Below are 23,628 nucleotides of genomic sequence, written 5' to 3'. Positions count from 1 at the left end.
AGTTTGCCTCGTACATGGTTCCATATGAGGAAAAGAAGGCAAAGAAATTCGAGAAGGGCCTGAGACAGGGTTTGTATGAGTAGGTAGTGGGCTTTCAGGTCCAGACCTTTTCAGAGCTGGTAGATAAAGTAGCAGTGATTGAGACCAGCCTACAGAGAGGTATTGGAGCACAGAGCCAGAGAAAGAGGCCCATGCTTCCTGATTTTTAGGTAGGTTCCAGCCACGGACCTTAGATGAGGCAGGATAGCAGGGGGGGGGGGGGGCAGAGGCAGGGGATGTGAGATTTAGCGGTACAGGACAAACCGATGCCCCCTCTATGCTCCAAATGCTACATGAGACACCCAGGAGAGTGCCGAGTCAGAGATATGATATGTTACCAATGCTATCAACCTGGCTACATGGCAAGAGACTGCCAGACACCACCAGTTATTGTGCCTGCTCCTAGACTATACCAAGGAGGTCACCAGGCACCCTGAGATGGTTAATAGAGGAATACCACCCCAGAACGAGTCTATGCGCTGACACCAGGAGATGCTGAGGCGGGAGGAGATGTCGTGACAGGTATTGTTTCAATTCTATCATATAAAGTTACTACTTTGTTTGATTCAGGGGTAACTCACTCTTTTATCGCCTGTGAGTTTATTAAATTTTGTAGGATAGAAACTCATAACTGAATTCTTATTTTCTTATTCTTAATGAGCTTTAATTCAATATATATTGAGCTTTACATGAAGTACTTACATAAAGACTTTCTTAAGACTCTAAACCTTTGAGCTTCTTAAGTCTTCATGACAGTCCTTACTTTGATTTCTTTCCTTGATCATTAAGCATTCTTTGAGCTTTCAATACTCTTTCATTCTTCAAGCTTTAATAGAATCTGTTGACCCGATAGGTCACACCTAGTTTGGATCATGACAAATACTCTTGGTACTGATGGTTGTACTAAGGCTTGCATGCAGGTTCACCTTACATACGTACTCGAACTAAAAGACATAACATGATGGCGTGCGGTGTTCGTGCCAAAAAATGAATAAATCTGTGTTGTATTTGTAATTATTACTCATTTTCTTCATTCTGAAATGTAATTTTATTATGGACTGTATACCTATATGGCTTGTAATAATTTGCATCGTGCATGATAGGTAGGTATGCTCAAACAGACCCTAGTTGGACTTTAGGTACCTACACAGACCATAGAAAGACCTTAGGGATCACCCTTCAGTCGACCAAAGGTCGACCAACGCCAGATTTTTCTGATAGGATAGAAAGTCCTTAGGTCCCTAAACAAATGAACGAAAAGTCCCCAACATCACTTATTATATTAGGGGAATCAATTAAGGCAAAAATGGACTTAAATTGAAAATCTTGAGAGGCTTCGGATGACTGAACCCAAGCTGTGTAAAATGGCTTAGGCGACTGAACAAGTCAACATGTTGACTTCATGTTCGGGCACCCAAACCACTTTTGAGCGTATCTCCCTTGGGCATTCGAACCTGTGTTAGGTTCCTTTTCAACTACTTGAACGCTCGAACGATCATGTTCAAAATGGGCTCGGGTGACCGAATTGGTCAGTTCGGTTAATCGAACTTGGAACTTGGCACCCGAACCTACGAACAAAATGCTATTGACTTTTGTTCAGCCGACCGACCCTTTCTTCGGGCGCTTGAACCTCTCGGGTTAAAATATTTTTTACTAATTTTTAAATGGGGTAAACCAGGTTAATTTTCTTAATGACTTTTAAAACAAATCTAATTATTCCCATTGGGTCCCCAACAGTCAAAAAATCATCCTTGCCTATAAATACCTATTCATTTTCCATAATTAGTAAGGTTTAGTAAAATCATTAAGGCCAAATTCTCTCAAAATTTCAAAATCTTATTTTAGCCTATACTACTCTCATACACTCAAAAGTTTCATTTTCTTTGATTATCCAAGAGTTGTGAGTGTATTTAGAGTGCTTATGCTTCATTCTCTATTTACTTAAATACTCTCATTTTCTTGATTGTTGATTAATTTTAACTTTGAGAGTATAGCATCAAGTTCTCCCACTAATTTTATTTAATAGATCTTGTGTGGGAAAACTTAGAGGCTTGTGGTTCTTGCATTGTCATTACAAGTTACCTTAGCCCTTATTTTTGTGTGCAAAAATTATTTTTCAAAGATTGCATTCAAACACTCCTTGTGTTTTGTATGTTGAGAACATTTTGCTGAGTTTTGTTTGAATCAACTAGCTAGCATATTTGAAACTTTGATATGATATTGTGATATTCAAATATTGTGTTTCAAATCTTGCTTAGATATACACTCTTGATCTAGATTGATTATTTACACCTATTTGAGTGTTTAGCACACATTAGACGGCTGAGCATATTTACATATCATACATGCTTATAATATTGCTTGAGCTATACTGGTGTACATATTCTTGTGAAGAAGCGTATTTCCGTGTACAAAAATTTCAAATCATTTGTCGTATTCTAGGCGTGGGCTTGAAGAGGGAGACTAGCCTTGTGCAATAGTCCCGAACTGGCTTAAACTCGATTAGGAAATTTAGGTGCGCCATCCTGGTAAGGCGTGTTAGCTGAGGTCAGTCCCTTGAATTGACTTGGTTGTAATCGGTGCCGCTCCACCCGTTAAGTGAGCAGTAGTGGAATCCTTGTGCTGGTGTAGCCAAGGCGGGGATGTAGGCAATTTAGCCGAACCCCGATAACATATCGCGTGTATTATTTACTTTTCTGCACCTTACTTTTCTGTACATGTATGCTTAATTTCTAAATTGCATAAATTGACCCTAGACTGTGATATACTGTTGTTAAAACCAGTAGACCTAGACGATAAATTTAAACACTCAATTCACCCCCCTCTTGGGGTTGTACCAAAACTAACAAAATATGCCCATCTTGAGCTTTTAATATGCCCATCTTGAGCTTTTAGCATTGAGTTTAGCTTTGAAACACTTGAGCTTTCTATTATTTGCCTCTTGCAATAGTTTAAATTGAAACCATATCAATTTTATCTTGATTTGTTATCATCAAAATAAGAATTGAAAGTCTTGTTAGACCAACAATGTCCCCCTTTTTGATGATGACAAATCTGGAGCAAAATGAGAGAATACTTCCATAAAGTACTCCCATTTACAATAAACATAACTCCCCCTTTCAATAAGCATGAATGTAAGATAAAATTCTCAAGCATAAAGTTGTCAAACAAGTTTATAAGATAAAGCTTAAAGTTGTCAAACAAGTTTATAAGATAAAGCATATTCTTCTTTTGCTCTCACAAATACTCTTCCCCTTTGGACATCAATCAAAAAGGCAAAGAGCTTTAACAACCATAAGCAATATTCAAGTTTTACAAACTACTAAAGCCATCTAGAATAAACAAGAAAAATTGCTGGCTGGTGATCTATATAAAAACATCAAGTACTCATTACAATACATAAAACAAAATAACAAAACACAACTATGATCAATCACTCTATTCTAAATCATCTTTGGATGCTGATCCATCGCCTTCCCGATCCTCAGAATGTTCATCAAATTTAGCGTCACTAGAAGAGTGGGCCAAATGCTTCTCAATTTTGTCTACACACTAAGCAAACGAAGAGTAGTGAGATTCTACGGTGGAAACCTTTTCTTGAAGTGAACCAATGCCAGATTGCATCCTTTCAGTGAAGTTTAGATAGTGAGTGTAAAATGGCAAAAACCAAGAAGGAATATCTGTGTCTGGTTGAACTGAAGTAGCTGACACAGAAGGCTAGGGAAGCTTTGATGTGAGGTGTCGACGACCTTTGTGAAACCAGCCTTGAGTGGTTTTCTTATAACCCATTCGCTTAAGATTTGTGTCAGTAAATATGTCATAATGGGTTCTTGGAATGAAGTTGAAAGATGGTGTGATGATGTTATGATGAGCGAACACCATATTCAATAGCCCAACATATGGAAGAATAATGCGAGGAGCTTCAACCTTCATATTTATCCATCTGATAATAAGACTAGGGAGATCCAGCTTTTTACCTCTTAAAATGCACCACATGAAGAAACAATTGAAAAAGGAGACATGATCATGTGAACCGGTGTGAGGCAGGATATTGTAGGTAATGAGTTTATGCAAAATTATGGCTTGAAGGTTCAGCTATTTATAAATAGGTGGATTACCAAAATAGGTAGGTTCTTTGGTCCTCACAAGTGGTAAAAATTCCTCTAGGGTAAACCCTTGTGCCATAATCCATTATTTGTATACAGGTTGAACTTCAAAATCTCCAGGTTTGACACGAAGGATTTTTCCTAAAGACAATGGAATGATATGTATACTTTGCCCTCAAAGGTCAGTTTTTATCCCAGCATCTTGTTTCTCCATGTTTGCATAGAAAATTCTCACCAAATTTGGATAATGCCCTTTGGCTTGATATGTGATAAACCTTTCCCATCCAATTTCTTTGAAAAGCTCTAAAATTTCAAGAAAGTCAGAACTAAAAAAGGAGACATCAATAACTTTACCAAGTATTGGTTCTAATGAAGATATTTGATTTCGATAAAGAGTTTTGGCTTGAGGGGTAGTTAACCATTTCTCGACTTCATCGTTGTTGATACATGAGGAGGAGGAAGAACCCTTGTTTCCAACCGTCTTTATTCGTGGCATGATTGTTTGGAGATGGAAACCGAGAAACCCTAGATTTTGAACGATGGCAATGTAGGGTTCTGATACGGTGTTCTAATTTTAGAAGAATTTTGAGGAGTAATAGGGTTGTATAAGAATAGGGATGAGGCTTTCGGGTGTTAAATGAAGAATGGTAGGTGCCTGATGGAGGTTAAAATAAAGGAAACCAGAGTTTTAAAACCCTACGCGCCATGAGGCAGTCACCTTCCACATAAGAGGCAGGCGCCTGGCAACCCAAAATCACCAAGTCAGTAGCATGATAGTCGCTTGACATTCAGGTGGCAGTCGCCTGCCAAGCATGATTTCTGAATAATTCTTCAAACAACTTCTCGAACATGCATCAGTCCTAATTCTCGTCTAATAAATATAAATCGATCCCCAAAGAGTGGTTTATTGAAGATATCCGCTAATTGATCATTTGTATTAATGAATTCTAAATTTATTTCCTCCTTTTGTACGTGATCTCTCAAGAAGTGATGTCGAATGTCAATATGTTTTGTTCTTGAGTGAGATACTGGATTTTTTGAAATATTTATAGCACTCGTGTTGTCGCACTTCATTGGGATTGTTTTTCAATTGTTGTTTCATATATAGTGTTTGAGCACAAAAACTTTCGGCTGCTACATATTCAGTCTCAGCAGTTGACAAGGCCACGAAGTTTTGTTTCTTTGAAAACCAAGATACTAATGACGATCTTAGGAAGTGGCAAGTTCCACTTGTACTTTTTCTATCGATTTTACACCCTGCATAGTCTGCATCAAAATAGCTAATTATTTCGAAATTAGTGTCCATAGTGTTGACCTTATAGGTCACGCCCGGTTTTGATTATGACAAATACTCATAATATCTAATGAGTATATGAGATTTTGTGCAGGAACCTCAATAGTCAAGATCAAGATGCACGTAAAGTAAATGAAGCTTGAAGACCAATTTATATTTATGATTGTAATATATGTTTCTCCTGCGTAATTGGTCTGTAATAGTAAATTAGGGTCTTTGGTTTGTAATAAGCACACACATCACATGCATGGTCTATTACGTAAGCTCAAATCAAGCTTATAATGCAAATGACCTTAGAAAGACCTTAGGGGTTAGCCTTCAGTCGACCGACACTAAATTTTATTGATGTCTTCAATAGGACCCAGAAATAACCCTAGGACACTCACCTTTGCACTCATAAATGTCAGGCACTTGAATAGGGTGAAAGTGTATTGAATCAGGACTGAAATGCACACTTTGTGCACTTTCGATCAACCGACCTTGGCAGTTCATTTTGCCCCGGTCGACCAAAATCGGTCTGCGTCAACATTTTGACCTCAGCCCGGTCGACCAAACCATTATAGTTCAAATCCCCAGGTCGATCGAAACCTCCTAAGGTCAACATTTTGACCACCTGATCGACCGAGCCCAAATTGCATTGCAACTGTCTAGTCGACTGAGGGTCCTCGGGAGAAATTCCAACTGTCTGGTCGACCGAATCACTCAATTCAAAGTGTCCTGGTCGATCGAACCTCGGTAAAATTGAAAAATCACCTCGAACATGCACTTCGGGTCGACCGAGTCCCAAGTTCAAAAGTATGCTGGTTGACTGACCCATATGAACTTCGGTTGACCGGGCCTCTCGGGTTGCTGTGAATTTTTACCGTGGTTAATAATTTTAAAATAGGATTTAAATGACTAATACATCATTAAAATTTTCTCATAATCTCGGCTATGTCCCCAACGGTTATATTTCATGAGGTGTTTATAAATACCCCTTCATTTGGGAAAATTAGCATGTGATTAGCAGATTTGATTAGGGAAAATTCTTTGAAAATCCAAAAACCTATAATACTTATTTTCATACTAAAACCACTCATACTTACCTTCTTCTATTGCTCATACTCTTTGTAAGTTGATTGAGTGTTTATCTTCGTAGGTTTGTTCTCCCATTTGTATTTGATTTAGTCGATTTTAACGAGAGCTAAAATGGAGTATTTGTATGGGGCTTTGTTCATAAGCCTATCCTAAAAAGACTTACCTAAGCTTTTGGGTATTGCATTTGTGTTGCAATATCTTAGAACGCTTGTATTTGTTTTTAGGTTGCTAAACGTTTTCAAAACCTACTCAAATATCTTGTGTGATTTATATTTGATATACTTGTGAGGAGATATTCGTGTTTGTGATATTAATATTTGTGTAATAGTTATTTACTCACATATTATTTGCTGAATACAAATATTACACATCTTTTGCAAACCAAGCATATACATTGTCTAATATTCACATGATTGAGATATCTTGTTGATTGATATCCCTAAGACTTGCTTGACATCTTTGTGTGAACACGATTGATTGAATATCTTGAGAAACAAAGATTTCTTGTTGACACTCTCACGCACTCATTACACGGATAGCAAATATTTTGAGAGTTGAAATATTAAACCTCACTGAGCTTACATATTAAATCATATTGTGGTGTATGTGACTGAGCGTATTTGGGTACATATCTACTTTACTTGAAAGCATAATTACTGTACCATTTCATTTATTGAGCAAAACTGTTGTATTCCAGGCACGGGCCTGAAGAGGGAGACTAACCCTTTGAAATAGTCCCAGATTGGCTTAGACCCGGTTAGGAAAACTAGGTGCGCCATCCTGTTAAGGTGTGTAGGTTGAGGTCAGCCCCGCTAATTGACTTGGTTGTTAGGGTTGAGGTCAGCCCTATGCTAATTGACTTAATTGTAATCAGTGCCGCTCCACCCTTAAGTGAGCCTTTAGTGGAATCCTTGGGCTTGCGAGTTAGAGGCGGGGACGTAGGCACAGTTGGCCGAATCCCGATAACATATTGTGTATCTGTTTACATTTCCGCACTTTATATTTACTGCACGTATATGTTATGGTATGAATGATGTGCATGATTTAAATTCCACCTATTTTATTTATCGACACTTTTGGAATTGTGTACAAAGACCCTAGATTACCAAATCATATTGACTTCTGACTTAACCTAGGAGAAAAGTTTAAATTTCCAATTCACCCCCCCCCTCTTGGGAATACACCAATTCTAACACTTAAGATACCATAATCCAAGGTTTATAGTTCCTATCAAGTATCTTAGTATTCTTTTAACAACGATTTGATGAGATTCTTTGGGAGTAGATTGAAATCAAGCGCACATACATACGCTAAACATAATGTCCGGTATACTTGCCATTAAATATAACAAGCTTCCTATCATGCTTCAATAATATTTCATATCTACAGGTTTTCCTTTTTCATCTTTGTCAAGATTTATTGATGTACTCATGGGAGTTCTTATAGGTTTACTTCCTTCCATATCAAAATTTTTCAACATATCTTTTATATATTTAGATTGATTTATAAAGGTTCCATTTTTAGCTTGCTTAATTTGTAGTCCGAGAAAATAATTTAATTCTCCCATCATGCTCATTTAATTTTTTTTTTTTTTTTTGCATACATCTTGCGAATTCTTCACATAAGTCCTCATTTGTAGAACCAAATATTATATCATCAACATAGATTTGGATTATAAGCATGTTTTGTTTCTTGACTTTAAGAATAAGGTATTGTCAATGTTTCCTCTTGAGAAATCATTATCTAGTAAGAATTTACTCAACCTATCATACCAAGCTCTAGGAGCTTATTTTAACCTGTACAAAGCTTTGGTTAATTTATATACATGATTAGGTTGCTTTATATCTTCAAATCCTGAGGGTTGTTCTACGTATATTTCTTCATTTATATATCCATTCAAGAAAGTACTTTTAACATCCATTTGGTATAATTTAAATTCTTTGTGGGATGCGTAAGCTAATTGCATTCTTATTACTTCCATTCTAGCTACAGGGGCAAAGGTTTCGTCATAGTCTATTCCTTCTTCTTGGTTATATCCTTTAGCCACAATTCTAGCTTTGTTTCTAATGACTATACCATTTTCATCCTTTTTATTTCTAAATACTCATTTAGTTCCGATAATTGAATGATTTTTGGGTTTGGGTACTAATTGTCATACCTTGCTTCATTCAAATTGATTTAATTCCTCTTACATAGAAATTATCCAAGAATCATCTTTTAAAGCTTCTTCCACATTTTTGGATTCCTCTTGTGATAAGAATGCAAAGTGATTGCATAGATTTTTCAATGATGATCTTGTAGTAACTCCTTTGGATGGTTCTCCTATTATTTGTTCTTTAGGATGGTTTCTTATGTATTTCCATTCCTTCGGTAATTCAGAATTTTCTGTAGGAGTATCATTTGTAGTTTCTTCAATGATTTCTTGTTTATCTTCTTTTACTTCTTCAATCTCTAAATTTTCTAGTTTATGTAAGGTGTCATCATTCTCTTCAATTTGATTTGTTTTGGTGTAAGGATTAGCTTCATCAAATGTTACATGGATTGATTCAATAATAGTGAGTGTTCTTTTGTTGTAGATGTCCTAAGGCAAACCTTCAAGAAGGATTTAATGTGTTATTCTTAGGAATCCATACCATTTTAGAACTTTTTTGATTCATCTTTATTTTTTTTTATTTTCCATACTTTCTTTACTCTTGCACCTTTTCTTTTAAATGGACAATCAAATTTAATGTGTCCCTTTTTCTTACATAGGAAACATTTAGTGTGTTGATAGATAGTGTTTGAGGAAGTGCTTGCACAGTATTTTGATTCTTTGACAAAATATCCCATATAAAGACCCTTTTTCTTTTTGTTTTTAAGTCCATTATATCCAATTCCTTATCTAGCGTCATCTTTTGTTTACCAAGCAAATTTTCAAAGTTCTCTTTTCCTTTGGTAAAATTGTATATGATTTTCTCTTTATCTTCTATTTTGTCTCTAAGATCCTTGATTTCTAAATCTATCTTACTTTGTTTATTTGCTTGTATTTTGACTATTTCTTGAGATAAGTCATTTATTTTCTTCATTAGTTCATCAATGTGTGAATTTTTTTTTGTTTCAACTGATTTTAACTTGTCGAGTTGATTTTTGAAAGCTTCATTTTGTTCTTTTAGAGCAATGTTCCTTTTTGTGACTCTTACAAATCTTTTATATGAGGCAAAGAGTTCAGTTTGCATTTCTTTGTATGATGGCATGCTATCACTAGCATCATCACAAGAACTATCACTTGACTCATTTGACGAATAGTAGGAATTTACCTCATCATCATGCACCATGAAGCATATGTTGGCAATTTCTTGATCACTTGCTTTGCTTTCCGATTCACTTGAGCTGGTGTCATCCCAAGTAGATTTCATTGCCTTCTTTTTCTTCTTTTTAGTGTCCTTTTTGAGCTGTGGACAATTAAGCTTAATGTGACCTACCTTTTTACAATTATGACAAGTAGGTGGTTCTTTCTTGTTTCCTTTTTACTACCTTCTTCTTTTTCAGATTTTGATCCTTTGAACTTTCTAGAAAATCTTTTGTTTTTCTTAAAGAATTTTCAAAACTTCTTAGTAATGAATGCTAGTTCTTCTTCATCTAGGTCACTTGACTCTTCCTCTTCTTCACTTGAGTTTTCTTTGGCTACCTTGAGGGCTATTGATTTTTTATTCTTGTTAATATTTCGTTCATTTATGGCCATCTTATAAGTTAGAAGAGATCCTATAAGTTCATCTATAGAAGTGTTTTTAAGGTTTCTTCCTTCCGTAATGGTTGTAGCTTTAGGTTCCCAAATGGGTGGCAGCCCTCTAAGTATTTTACGGATCATCTCATATGTTGAATAAGTTTTTCCTAAAACATTGAGAGAGTTTATTATATGCGTGAACCTAGTAAACATATCAGTTATGGATTCATCGAGATTCATTTTGAAGACCTCGTATTCGCTGGTTAGCATAGCAATTCTGTTATCTCTAACATCGACCGTTCCTTTATAAGTTACTTCTAACTTATCTAATATCTCTTTGGCGGTTTTGCAGGCCATGACTCTATTGAATTTATTAGTGTCTAGAGCATAATACAAAGCACTAATAGTACTTGAGTTTATTTGTAGCATTTTGTAATCTATATCAGTCATATCCCTTTTCTCCTTCAGGATATGCTTTCCATCTACTAGTTTGAGAGGAATTAGATCACCATCCATGGCAACCTCCCAAGCTTTCAAATCCATAGTTTCTAGGTAGATTTGCATACAGTTTTTCCAAAAGGTATACTTATGTCCACAGAAGATTGGTGGTCGGGTTGAGGATTGACCCTCTCCGAAGGGAGCTACTCCTATATAAGCCATTTAAGATATTTATATAACTACTTTTTAAGATGTGTTATAACTAGTCTCTGATACCAATTGAAAATTTCATGAATTTTATTGGAAATTAGGGAAATGATCATAATATAAGCAATAAGTCATAACACTACCCCTGAATGTAATATATTCAGTTTTGCTACCAATTATGCTTTTATCATCCCATGTTTCGAAACATTAATTCACATCATGTATCAAATATCACTATCATGCCAGTATCATCATGTTCATAGATATAATCATACTTGTCATGCTCAAAAACCAATTGAACTTTTAGATTGTGATACGAAGTGAGCTTTTAAATTTTGATACTCATCAAAATAATCATGAATACCAAAATACTTTACAGACACCAAAGTCAATATCACATCATGCATAGTTCATGGAAACCACTTTAACTACTATTATATCTTTCATAGCTTATAGATACCAATATAAAGAGCAGCAAATTTATCCATGTGATTCATTAATAACTAACATGGTCAAGAATTAATCTCATATCAAAATTCATGTTTATGCTTAATTGCTCAAATTTGCAACATAGTGACCATATACCATAAGTTATTTTTATGTCTCTGAGGATTTCAAGATGTACACATGTAATATATAGCAAATCAGCTTAACATTTAAGCAGGGAGCATTTCATTTTCATTTGCTTTGCACCACAATATTGCTCAAGTTGCTCTCAAGTATCTCTCATTATCAAATGTTTCTTATTTTGTCAAAATTTTTCTTAAAATATTCATGCAATAAGCTTTTTTTTTTTTTTTGTTTTTTTTACTTTCTTTTGATTTCATATGGATTTCAAAACTTCATATTTCTTTCCAAATTTTAAAACATTCTTAATTTAAGTTTGTATGAATTATCCTATAATTTTAGCCAACAATGTTATTTCTTTGTCTCACACGAGGTTTTTTATTTAGATACCCATACCTTCTTGGGTCCGGTAGGTTTAACAAGAGATGTTTCTTTTACTCTCCATAGTTGTTTAGTTTTCACACCCTTTCTTTTAAATGGACATTCAAACTTTATATGACCATTTTTCTTGCATATGTAGCATATGATGTTAGTGTAGGCATTAGAAGATGTGCTAGCATAATCTTTAGATGCTTTTGAAAAATAACCCATGTAAAGATCCTTTTTCTTTATATTTTCAATCCCATTAAATCTAATGCCTTCTTTGTTTAAGGTCATCCTTTGTGAGCCTATCATTTTGTCAAAGTTTTCCTTACCTTTTGTGAAATTGTAAATGATTTTTTCTTTATCTTCAATTTGACTTTTGAGATTATTGATTTCTAAATTTTGTATATTTTTACCTTCCTCTTGATTTTGAGACATTTTTCTGATCTTATCCTCTAATTCAGAAATATATGTCTTTTTAATATTCCATAGAGGATAGAGATCAAAAATCTTCTATCAACTTTTCATTGTTACTTTCTAATTTCTTGATTTTTAATTCTTTTTCTTTTTCAGTAAGATTTTTAACTTCTAATTCTTTTATTACAACTTCATACTTATTTTCTATTTTATTGATTTTTGAATCTTTATCACTTTTAGCAAGCTTAATTGATTCTAGCTCTTTTATCACTCCATCATTCTTGTTTTTCAATGATGTGTTTTGTTTAGTTCCTTTGATTAGTATCTTATGTACTTTGAATAACTCATTTTGCAACTCTTCATAAGATGACATGCTTTCATCATTGGATTCATTAGATGAATCACTACTATATGATTTGGATGACGAACATTGTTCTTCATCATCATCCCATGCCATGAGGCAAGTATAAGCAACCTCTTGGTCATTTGATTCACATTACGAACTACTTGTATTATCCCAAGTAGTGACTTTCATGACTTTTTTCTTGTTCTTTTTAGAATCTTTCTTAGGTAGTGGACATTCTGATTTTATATGTCCAGTTTTGTTACAATTATAACATGTAGGAGCTTTATTCTTTGATTTCTTTTTGCTAATTTCTTCTTCTTCTTCATCTAATTCATATTTGGATTTTCTTTTGAATTTATTTTTCAATCTTAGATTTTTTGTTAGCTTCTTAGATATGAAGACTACTTCATCTTCATCCATCTCTTCTTCACTACTAGAGTTTTCTTTTGAAGCTTTGAAGGCTATAGATTTTTAGGCTTTGGTTTTACCATTCCTTTCATTCATCGTCATTTCATATGTGAGTAGAAAACCTATAAGTTCATCTAAGGAGGTGTTTTTCAAATTTCTTCCTTCCATTATGGTAGTGGCTTTTGGTTCCCATATAAGTGGCAGCCCTCTAAGAATTTTTCTTATTATCTCATAGATAATTTAGGTTTTTCCTAAGGCATTTAGGAAATTTATTATGTGAGTGAACTTAGTGTACATGCTAGTTATAGATTCCTTTGGGTTCATTTTAAAAGTTTCATATTCGCTTGTAAGCATATCAATCCTATTATCCCTAACATCTATAGCGCCTTCGTAGGTTACTTCTAGCTTATCCCATATTTCTTGGGCTGATTTGCAAGCCAATACTCTATCAAATTCATTCATATCAAAGGCACAATACAATGCATTCATAGCACTAGAGTTTATTTGTAACATCTTATGGTCTCTTTCAATCATGTCCTTTTTCTCCTTAGGGATTTGTTTTCCATCTACTAGTTTGGTAAGAATTAGATTACCATCCGTGACAACCTCTCAAGCTTTCCAATCCATGGTTTGAAGGTAAATTCTCATACGTTGTTTCCAAAAAGTATAGTTTAAACCATAAAAGATGGGTGGCCGAGTTGAGGATTGACCCTCTCCAAAAGGAGCTACTCCTATGTGTGCCATATAGATCTTTACATAACTACTTGTTAGGATTTGTTATAACCCCGGTCTGATACCAATTGAAAAAAATGGTGTAGTCCCAAGAGGGGAGGGTGAATTGGGTTTTAAAATTTCTTTCAAATCTTTTAATGAATTTTTAAGCCTTTTAATTCTTTCAAATATTTCAGTCAACAACCACACAATTCAAGTAAACAACCAAATAAAACTCAATCAAACAAATTATATTCAATCAATCAAGATGCAGCACTTTGATAGATTTAATTTCGTTGTATGTAGCCCTGTGTATAAGATTTAAATTCAAGTCCTGTAGTGAATGTGAATTTGAACCAATCCCTATATTTATGAAATCGTTCCTTCAATGCAAACCACAACTCAATTCCCAAACAACTCAGAATTTGAATAAACTTTTTGGTTAATTTGTCTTTTGATGTTAACCAAACAACGTACTTCCTTTTGAGGTTTCCACAAAGTTTTGATCAACCAACGTACTCCCTTTAGGTTTCCGTAATCCCAAATCAAAATTAAACTTTAAGTTTATTTACCTTCCAAATTACGTAGTTTCTATAATTAAGAAAATTAAATCATCCACGCAGTTTATATATGCTGAATGTAAAGAGAGTAAGAGAAAAAGAGAATGAGATTGAGTTTTTACAAGGTTTGGCTTATCCTCAGCCTATGTCCTCGCATTTGGCAAACCACCAGAGAATTCACTAAAACCAGTTCCTTTGTCAGGCGTAACAACACCATTTACACACTCCTTCAGTAGGCTAGAGCTCGCCTCTCTAAGTGATATCCCATCACTTGGTCACTCCTTCAATAGGCTAGAGCACCACCTCTCTAAGCGATACCCCATCCTTAGCCAATGATCCAAACACATTGGATCATTCAAGAACTACAAGAAACACAGGATACAAGCTGCATACAAGTATACTCTCACAAAAAGAGCATTTAGTACAATTTCAAATCTATATACTTCAATGTAATTCAAAATATAAAGAGATTGATGCTTGATTGTATTAAATCACCGAATTTATCTTCCTTGGATAAGATCCAGACTTTGAAGACACAAACTCGGAGTTAGAATCAACAGCAACTCAGTAGTGAAAGCAAGATGTGAACAAGAGAGATTTAGAGCACTTTGAGGTGAAAGCAAGATGTGAACAAAAGAGATTTAGAGCACTTTGAGAATTCTTGATTGCTGAGAAATTTTCTTGATATTTAAAAATCTTGTTTTAGGGGCTATTTATAGATATTTAAAATTTAATACCTTGTCCCCCAAAATTTCTTGGAGTATGTACTTAATTTTCAACAATAGTAGTGTCCAAGAAACCAAATTTAAAAAATTTTCCCATTGGAGTTTTAAACAGCCTGCTCGAGTGGCAGTTGCCTACCGTGATCTGGTAGTTGCCTGTCAAGGTTTAAAACTGAAACTCAGAAGGTAGGGAGTCACTTACCAAAGCACAGGCAGGTGCCTAGCTTGACCACTCAGTCACTTGGCAGGTTCCTGGCAGTCGTCTAGGACCCTACTGTCTGCCATATTTTAAATTCTAAAATGAGTAGTTACCTACTTGAGTTGGGCAGTCGGATGACTTCCACAAAACTAAATTTTAACTTTGAAAACTTCTTCTCATTTGAGACCTTTATTATTTTAATTTTGAAAAACATATTTTAAGGTTTTCATAATTGGTATCTTAGTTTCTGGTTCTTAATGAGCTTCAATTCAATTTATATTGAGCTTTACATGAAGTACTTACATGAAAACTTTCTTAAGACTCTAAACCCTTAAGCTTCTTAAGTCTTCATGACAGCCCTTGCTTTGAGTTCTTTCCTTGATCATTAAGCATTCTTTGAGCTTTCAATACTCTTTCATTCTTCACGTTTTTATAGAATACGCCCATCTTAAGCTTTTATTATTGAGTTTAGCTTTGAAATACTTAAGCTTTCTATTATCTGCTTCCTGCAATAGTTCAACTTGAAACCATATTGATTTTATCTTGATTTGTTATCATCAAAATAAGAATTGTAAGTCTTGTTAGACCAACAGAAACTTAGGTGCTAGACATCATTTTGTCAGTTTCTACGCTGACTGGGGCTGTAGTGTTATGTAGAAAGGTACTCAGGAACTGTCAAGTCAGTATTCAGAGGAGGTCGTTGCCAGCTAATCTGGTAGTTTTAGATATGCATGGTTTTGAGATTATTTTGGAGATGGACTGGCTAGCTGCCCACTATGCCAGTATTGACTGCTATTAGAGAGAGATAATATTCAGACCTCCAAGAGAACAAGAGTATAGATTGTGGGGTCATGTGTACGCACCCCACCACATATGTTATCCGTCATCCAGGCGAGGAGGTTGTTGCTAAATGGTTGTTAGGGATATTTGGCTTATGTGAAGGAAGTATCATAAGGGGGTTGAGGTTAGAGAATATCCCAGTAGTGAGGGATTTTTTTGATGTTTTTCCCAAGATTTGTCGGGACTACCTCCTAATCATGAGGTAGAATTTGCTATTGATCTAGTTCTAGGGACAGTACCAATTTCTAAAGCGCCATACAAAATGACACCGACAGAATTGAAAGAGTTGAAAGAATAATTATAGGAACTGTTAGATAAAGGGTTTATTCGGCTCAGTGTGTCATCTTGGGGAGTGCCGGTATTGTTTGTTAGGAAGAAGGATGGGTCGATGAGAATGTGCATCGACTACAGAGAAATTAATAAAGTGATTATCAAGAATAAATGTCTGCTTCCCCATATCAATGATTTGTTTGATCAGTTACAGGGGACACAGACATTCTCTAAGATAGATCTGCGATCTGTGTACCATCAAGTAAAGGTTAAGGTGGAAGATGTTCTGAAGGCAGCACTCAAGACTCGGTATGGCCATTACGAATTTCTGGTTATGCCGTTCGAACTAACAAATGCTTCTGCTGTATTCATGGATCTGATGAACAGATTCTTCCACCAATATTTGGACCAATTCATGGTGGTATTTATTGATGACATAACGATGTATTCAAAGAGCCCAGAGGAGCATGAGGAACATTTGAGGATTGTGCTTCAGGTGTTGAGAGAAAGAAAGTTGTTTGCGAAATTCAAGAAGTGTGAATTCTGGTTGAAGCGAGTTACCTTCCTCGGACACGTGGTATCCAGGGGTGGCATTTCAGTGGATCCGAGCAAGATTGAGGCATTAGTGGATTGGAGAAGACCGAAGAATGTGCAAGAAATCATAAGCTTCTTGGGATTGGCTAGGTACTACCGCAGATTTGTAGAGAGGTTCTATAAACTGTCAAACCCATTGACTAGCTTGACCAAGAAAGGCATGAAATTTGAGTGGTTTGATGAATGTGAACAGAGTTTTCAGGAGTTGAAGCAACGACTCATCACTGCACCAGTGTTCACGATTCCTTCGGGAGAAGAGGATTTCATAATTTACAATGATGCGTCACACAAAGGGCTCAGGTGTGTTATGATGCAGCGGGGGAAAGTCGTAGCTTACGCTTCATGACAGCTTAAAGAGTATGAAAAGAATTACCCTACCCATGATCTTGAGTTAACAACGGTGGTCTATGTGCTGAAAAATTTGGAGACACTATCTATATGGGTGTAGGTGTGGGAATTTCACCGATCATAAGAGTCTAAAATACTTATTCACACAAAAAGAAATAATAATGAGGCAGAGGATATGGCTTGAGCTGATTAAAGTTTATGACTGCACCATCGGTTACCACTTAGGAAAGGCTAACGTGTTAGCTGATGCTTTGAGCCAGAAATCAATAGGTTCATCAGTATCTGTAGTAGTGACTCAACATCTAGTCTAGATGAATTTATAAAGACTTGGGGTAGAACTCATAGAGGGTGATCACCTGGCATTTATTTCCAATCTGGTACTGCAGTCGACCCTATAGGAAAGAATTAAACTTGCTTAGATAAAAGACACGAAATTAGTGAAAATTATGGATAAAGTATAGGATGGTCAAGAAGCGGAATTCAGTATCTCAGATGACGGAGCTTTGAGGTTCCGCACCAGGTTGTGTGTGCCTAGTGATGCTAAGATTAAGAGAATTATTCTAGAGGAAGCGCTCCAATCCCTATATACAGTACACCTTGGTAACACTAAGATGTACAAGGATCTTTAAGAGTTTTTTTGGTGGAGCAGCATGAGGAAAGAGATAGCTGAGTATATAGAGTAGTGTTTAGCATGGCAGCAAGTGAAAGCTAAGCATCAAAGACTGGTGAGATCATTGTAGCCACTTTACATCCCTGAGTGGAAGTGGGTGCATATTTTGATGGATTTTTTTACAGGGTTACCACCGACACTGCATGGACAGGATGCCATTTGGGTAGTTGTAGATCGATTGAAAAAGACTGCCCACTTCCTTCCCATAAGAGTTAACTACTCTATGAGTAGATTTGCAGAGTTATATATTCAGAAGATAGTTAGACTACATGGCATGCCAGTGTCCATAGTATCGAATCGAGACCCACGGTGCACATCTCAGTTTTGGAGGAGTTTGCAAAGAGTCATGGGTTCTTAGTTGACGTTCAGCACAACATTTCATCCTCAGACAGATTGACAAACAAAAAGGACTATATAGATACTGGAGGATATTTTGCGAGCTTGTGTGCTAGATTTCAGGGGTAGCTAGATACAATTTTTGCTGTTAGTTGAATTTTCTTACAATAATAGCTACCAAGCCAACATTGGGATGACACCATATAAAGTGTTGTACGGTTGGAGGTGCTGATCTCCGTTATACTGGATGAAATTGGTAAAAGATAGATTTTGGGGTCAGAGTTGGTCTAGCAAACTTATGATAAAGTCAGACTCATTAGAGATAAAATCAGGGCAGCTCAGAGTTGGCAGAAGAGCTATGCAGATACTCACCAACGAGAGTTAGAGTTTGATGCAGGAGATCATATATTCATAGAAGTGGCACCAATGAAGGGGGTTATGAGATTTGGGAAAAAGGGTAAGCTGAGTCCTAGGTACATTGGACCATTTGAGATACTTCAAAGAGTGAGTCTAGTGGCCTATAGGTTGGCATTACCACTGCTGCTGTCAAGAATTCATAACGTATTCCATGTATCCATGTTGAGGAAATACGTCTCAGATCCCTTCCATGTGATTAGTTATGAGACACTGGAGCTTAAGGATATTTTGACATATGAAGAAGTACCAATGTAGATTTTGGATCAGAAAGAACAGAAACTATGAATAAATAGAATTCCATTGGTAAAGGTGTTATGGCGTAATCATGTAGTTGAGGAAGTTTCGTGGGAATCACAGGAACAGATGCGCCAAAGATATCCACACCCATTTAGTGGAGCTCAGAGCTAAGCTAGTAAAGTAAAAGTAAATAACAATGTATATATTTGAACTTGAATAGTGTTAGGTAGGATAGATAGTGTTTTTGGTTTTACGTTATAAATGGTCTTGGGAGAAATTTTTTTGAATGATAGTAATCTCCCAAAAGCCTCCCTTGTAACCATGGTATTCCTCCGCCATAAGTAAGGGTAATTAATAAAATTGCGATGTTTTTCCTTAAGGTTGGGAAATGTGATAAATAAAAAATTTCAAGGATGAAATTTTTTAAGGAGGGGAGAATGTAGAGGTCCAAAAAATTTAATTTATCAAAAAACAAGGAAAAGGAAAAATAAAAAAAAGAAGGAAAAGAAAATTTGAAGGGGCACACATGAGGGACTCGTCGACGAGGACATCACAAGAGCCAGGGAAAATCTCAGACTTTTAGGGTTCGTCGACGAACCCATTGTTCTCATCAACGAATGACCTTCATTGGCTCGTCGACGAATCTTATGTCCTCGTCAATGAGTACACGTGTCCAGTAGTCTATATATAGGCTAAAATCATTTTTTCAGCCGATATTCATTCTCTCTTCACTCTCTCTCTCTCTCTCTCTCTCTCTCTCTCTCTAGGTTACGGCCCAACCCCCTTCTCTCTTCGATTTCGGCTCTATTTTAGCCTGATTCGATGATCAAGAACCACCACGAGGATCTAGGGATGATTCTCTACAACTTAATCATAGCAGATTGCTAATTTGGGGTTCTTAGGCACCACTCCAAAACCAGGATAAGTGAGATATTTTAGGATTTTATTGGTTGTTTGGAGTATGTAGGCCTATGAAATGTATTAGATGATAAATATACTAGGGTTGATTTGATTGAAAATGGGGATAATGCAATTTTAGGGTTTGGAGTTCTGAACATCGTGGGCGTGGATTTAGGGTTTTTAGCATACCTCTAAGTAATTCAGGTAAGGGGAATAAATTATAACAGGTAATTTTGAAAAGTAATTGTTGAGTATGAGTATGATAATGTAATATGATATTTTTCCTGTGATTATTATGATGTGAATATTAAATAAAAATTGCGTGGGATGAGAAATAAGATATAACTAATTTATACTGGGAATATAATTGAAACTAGGATAGGTGATTTGCACTGAGATAAATGAGACTATGATATATATATTGAAATGTTTTATATAGAAATAAAGTTATAAGAAACCCAGTTAGGTTTTATATACATATTTGTGATGTTATGTGATTTTTATATGGAAATGATGAAAAGTGGAATACAGAGTTCTATTATAGAGAAATAGTGAAATGTGATATACAGATGTGTATTTTACTGGAAAATAATGAAATGTGGTATAAAGATATGTTTTCAAAGATATGATGAAATGTGAGATACAGAAATATTTTTATGGGAATAATGATATACAAGATATGCACAGAAATGTTGAATTGAGATACATACCGATATGAGATGAAATGAATACAGATATGATGAAAATGATATAGAAAGGATGAGAATAATAGTGATATGTTGAGATATACAGATATAATGAAATGTGAATATGAAAATGTGAAAATGAAAACCCTGATGGACCATAGTTGTACAAGGAGAGCATGGTACCGTTGTTGGCATGATGTGTAAAGACCTTAAAATTTATATCATTTTTTTTAAATAAAATTTTCTCTAATATCCCTGCTATGGAAACTCAAGCCTCAAGGGCGCTGGGGTATTACTGTATACAATATCATACCTATGCAGCGGAAACATAAATTACACAACCACATATACCATACATTACCAAAACTCAGTATTTCCATCACATAGTCATAAAATACATCTCTCCCCAATAAGATTAATCTCAAAAATACAAAACTCTACACCATCTTACCCTATAACTATGGTAACTAAGAAATCTTTATCCGTGAGCCTGATCTGCTTACCTAACTGGTTCACCTGAAAAATGTTAGAATAATAGGGTGAGTCGACATTCAGTAAGTGGAAATATGCTATTACTAGTATGTGGCGACTAAGTTACATATATTTTAAATAACATCTGAGCTGTAATAAAGGATAAATCTGTAAAGCATATCTTACATTTTTTGCAGTTTAAAATATGAGTTTTCTACTTTTCATACTGCTAATATCATACTATATTTATCAAATACTGTAAAACTGTATACATATACATAACTGTGCTCTATCTTTGGAACTCTGTATGTTATGATTTTACCCCTCATGATAGGGTTGTGTGGCCTATAGGTGGGATTTAACCTGGTCTGCCCTCCAGGTAAGTCACTATACTCTACTCTAACTCAGCTTGGCCAAACTGCATCCACTCCTAGGCGCGGGACTAGATGCTACCTAATCAAACTACCCCCCTCAACCTAGCGAATTGGGGAGCTGCATCCTCTCTGAGCATAGTTTGACGGTACCCACACACTATCTGAGATATGTGGTTGCACTTTATCTGTATTAGTAACGGTACCGTGTTCTGTATTCTATATCCATATCTGTTTGTAATCTTTTCATAGGGAACTGATACATATATATATATATATATATATATATATATATATATACTCTTTTACTTTTTTCATCATATTTCCAAAATAACCATAACACTATAATTATGTACTGTAAATACTGTGCTATCTGAATAACTGTAGCATCTTGATGCTATACTGTATAATTTGTCTATATAATCTGTTTGTATACTCTGTCTGTATCATTTGTCTATATACTCTGAGTGTTATGGCATTTAGGAAAACATGACATACTGTAAATACTATATAAACTTATCTGTATAAAAACTGTAACGTACTGATTTTGAATAAACTGTAATATGCTAATCTGAATAAACTTCTATATATGTATACTAATCTAGATAAATATCTATAATAAACTCTTCTGAAATATACTGTGATATACATAAATCTTTATCTATAAATACTGTATAGTATGATATGTAGTAAAAAGTTATATAAGTTATATATCAAAGAAATATCTACTCAGGCCACACAAGCGTTGAAAACTCTTATTCTGTAAAAGCTGGATAATAAAATGGTATATATAAAATCTCTACTAATATTGTAAAATTCCTAACATAGCATATTTCCCTTACTTAATTTCTGAAAAGCCCTCATTGAACTTTGGCCCTATACCTACAGGGTTTTCCACTAACGCCGTGAAAACGACATCCACCAGAACAAAACATCAGTATTTTCCTGCATACAACATTTCTTATAATTGTATGGAAAGCATATTCTAAACAAATTGCCTAACCCTGAAATTGGGATAATTTCCAAACCAATTCCACCAACAATAAGCTCTAGCAGACTTGCAGAGAACTTCCAAGAGCGTCGTGGTGGCCTCGGATCTTCAATTTGGAAAGAAACTGAGGGTAATTGTGCTGACAATTTTATCAAAAACCCAAGTTTTCACTATTTATAGAGCTGGATTTTTCGATAAGACACGTCACCTCGTTGACGAGTCCTGAAGAAAGTTCGTCGACGAACCTTCTCTCCTCGTCGAAGAATTTCAGACATCCAAAACCCCCTCTCGGTATCTTCTCGTCGACGAGACATGCCTTTGTCAACGAGACACTCAAGAACCCTCGTCGACAAAACCCCTATGTTCGTCGACGAGGCGCTGAAAAATTCCTCGAGTTATTACATGATGATAGTGCAACCACACGTCTGGTATAGAGTGTGGTAAGATAGTCGAATAGGCCTGTGAAGGGTTATGTTGCCTCCTGGGGTGTTGGCCTTATAGATCAAGCCCGATTTTGATAATGACAAATACTCCAGTATTTAATAAATATCTAATTCATGTGCAGGTCCATATTAGCAAATCATTAATGGCACGTGAAAGCTCAAAGCTTGAAGACAAATTCATGCTTTTGATTGTAACATTTTTGTAGTGAAATTTTGCTGTAATAGTAATTAGAGTATTCAGTTTGTAATAAACACACACATCACATGAATGGTTTATTTTGTGAGCTTAAACCAATCATAATGCAAAATGACCTTAGAGTGACCTTAGGGTTTTGTCGATCGACACCATACTTTTTCGGTGTCTTCAAATTGGATCTCAAGTGACCCTAGGACACATACATTTACATATATGTTTGATAGGCACTTCATTAGGGTTTGTATGCTTCAAGATTGGACCGAAACCTCCCTGGCTCAAAAGTTTGACCATCTGGTCGACTGAGCCAGTTTTGTACTCCAACTACCTGGTCGACCGAGGGTCCTCGGGAGAAATTCCAATGGTCTGGTCAACCAAACCAGCCAGTTCAAAATGGCTTGGTTGACCAAACCTTGGAAAATTGAGAAATCGCCATCTCCTGGTCGACCGAGCCCTCTGTTCAAAATTCCCTCGGTCGACTGAACCATATGAGACTTGGTCGACCGAACTTGTTCTGGTCGACTGGATCTCTCGGGTTGCACTTAATTTTTTACCGCAGTTAAAATCTTTAAACAGGGTTAAAATGCTTTAAATGTCATTAATCTTTTCTAACAATCCCTAATAGGTCCCCAACGGTCAAATATTTTGATGTGTCTATATATACTTTTTCATTTGGGAGAATTAAGAATCGATTAGCAAAAATA

Source organism: Malania oleifera, chromosome 6, assembly GCF_029873635.1.
Source record: "Malania oleifera isolate guangnan ecotype guangnan chromosome 6, ASM2987363v1, whole genome shotgun sequence".
NCBI lineage: Eukaryota > Viridiplantae > Streptophyta > Magnoliopsida > Santalales > Ximeniaceae > Malania > Malania oleifera.
Note: the sequence above shows the minus strand (reverse complement) of the source record.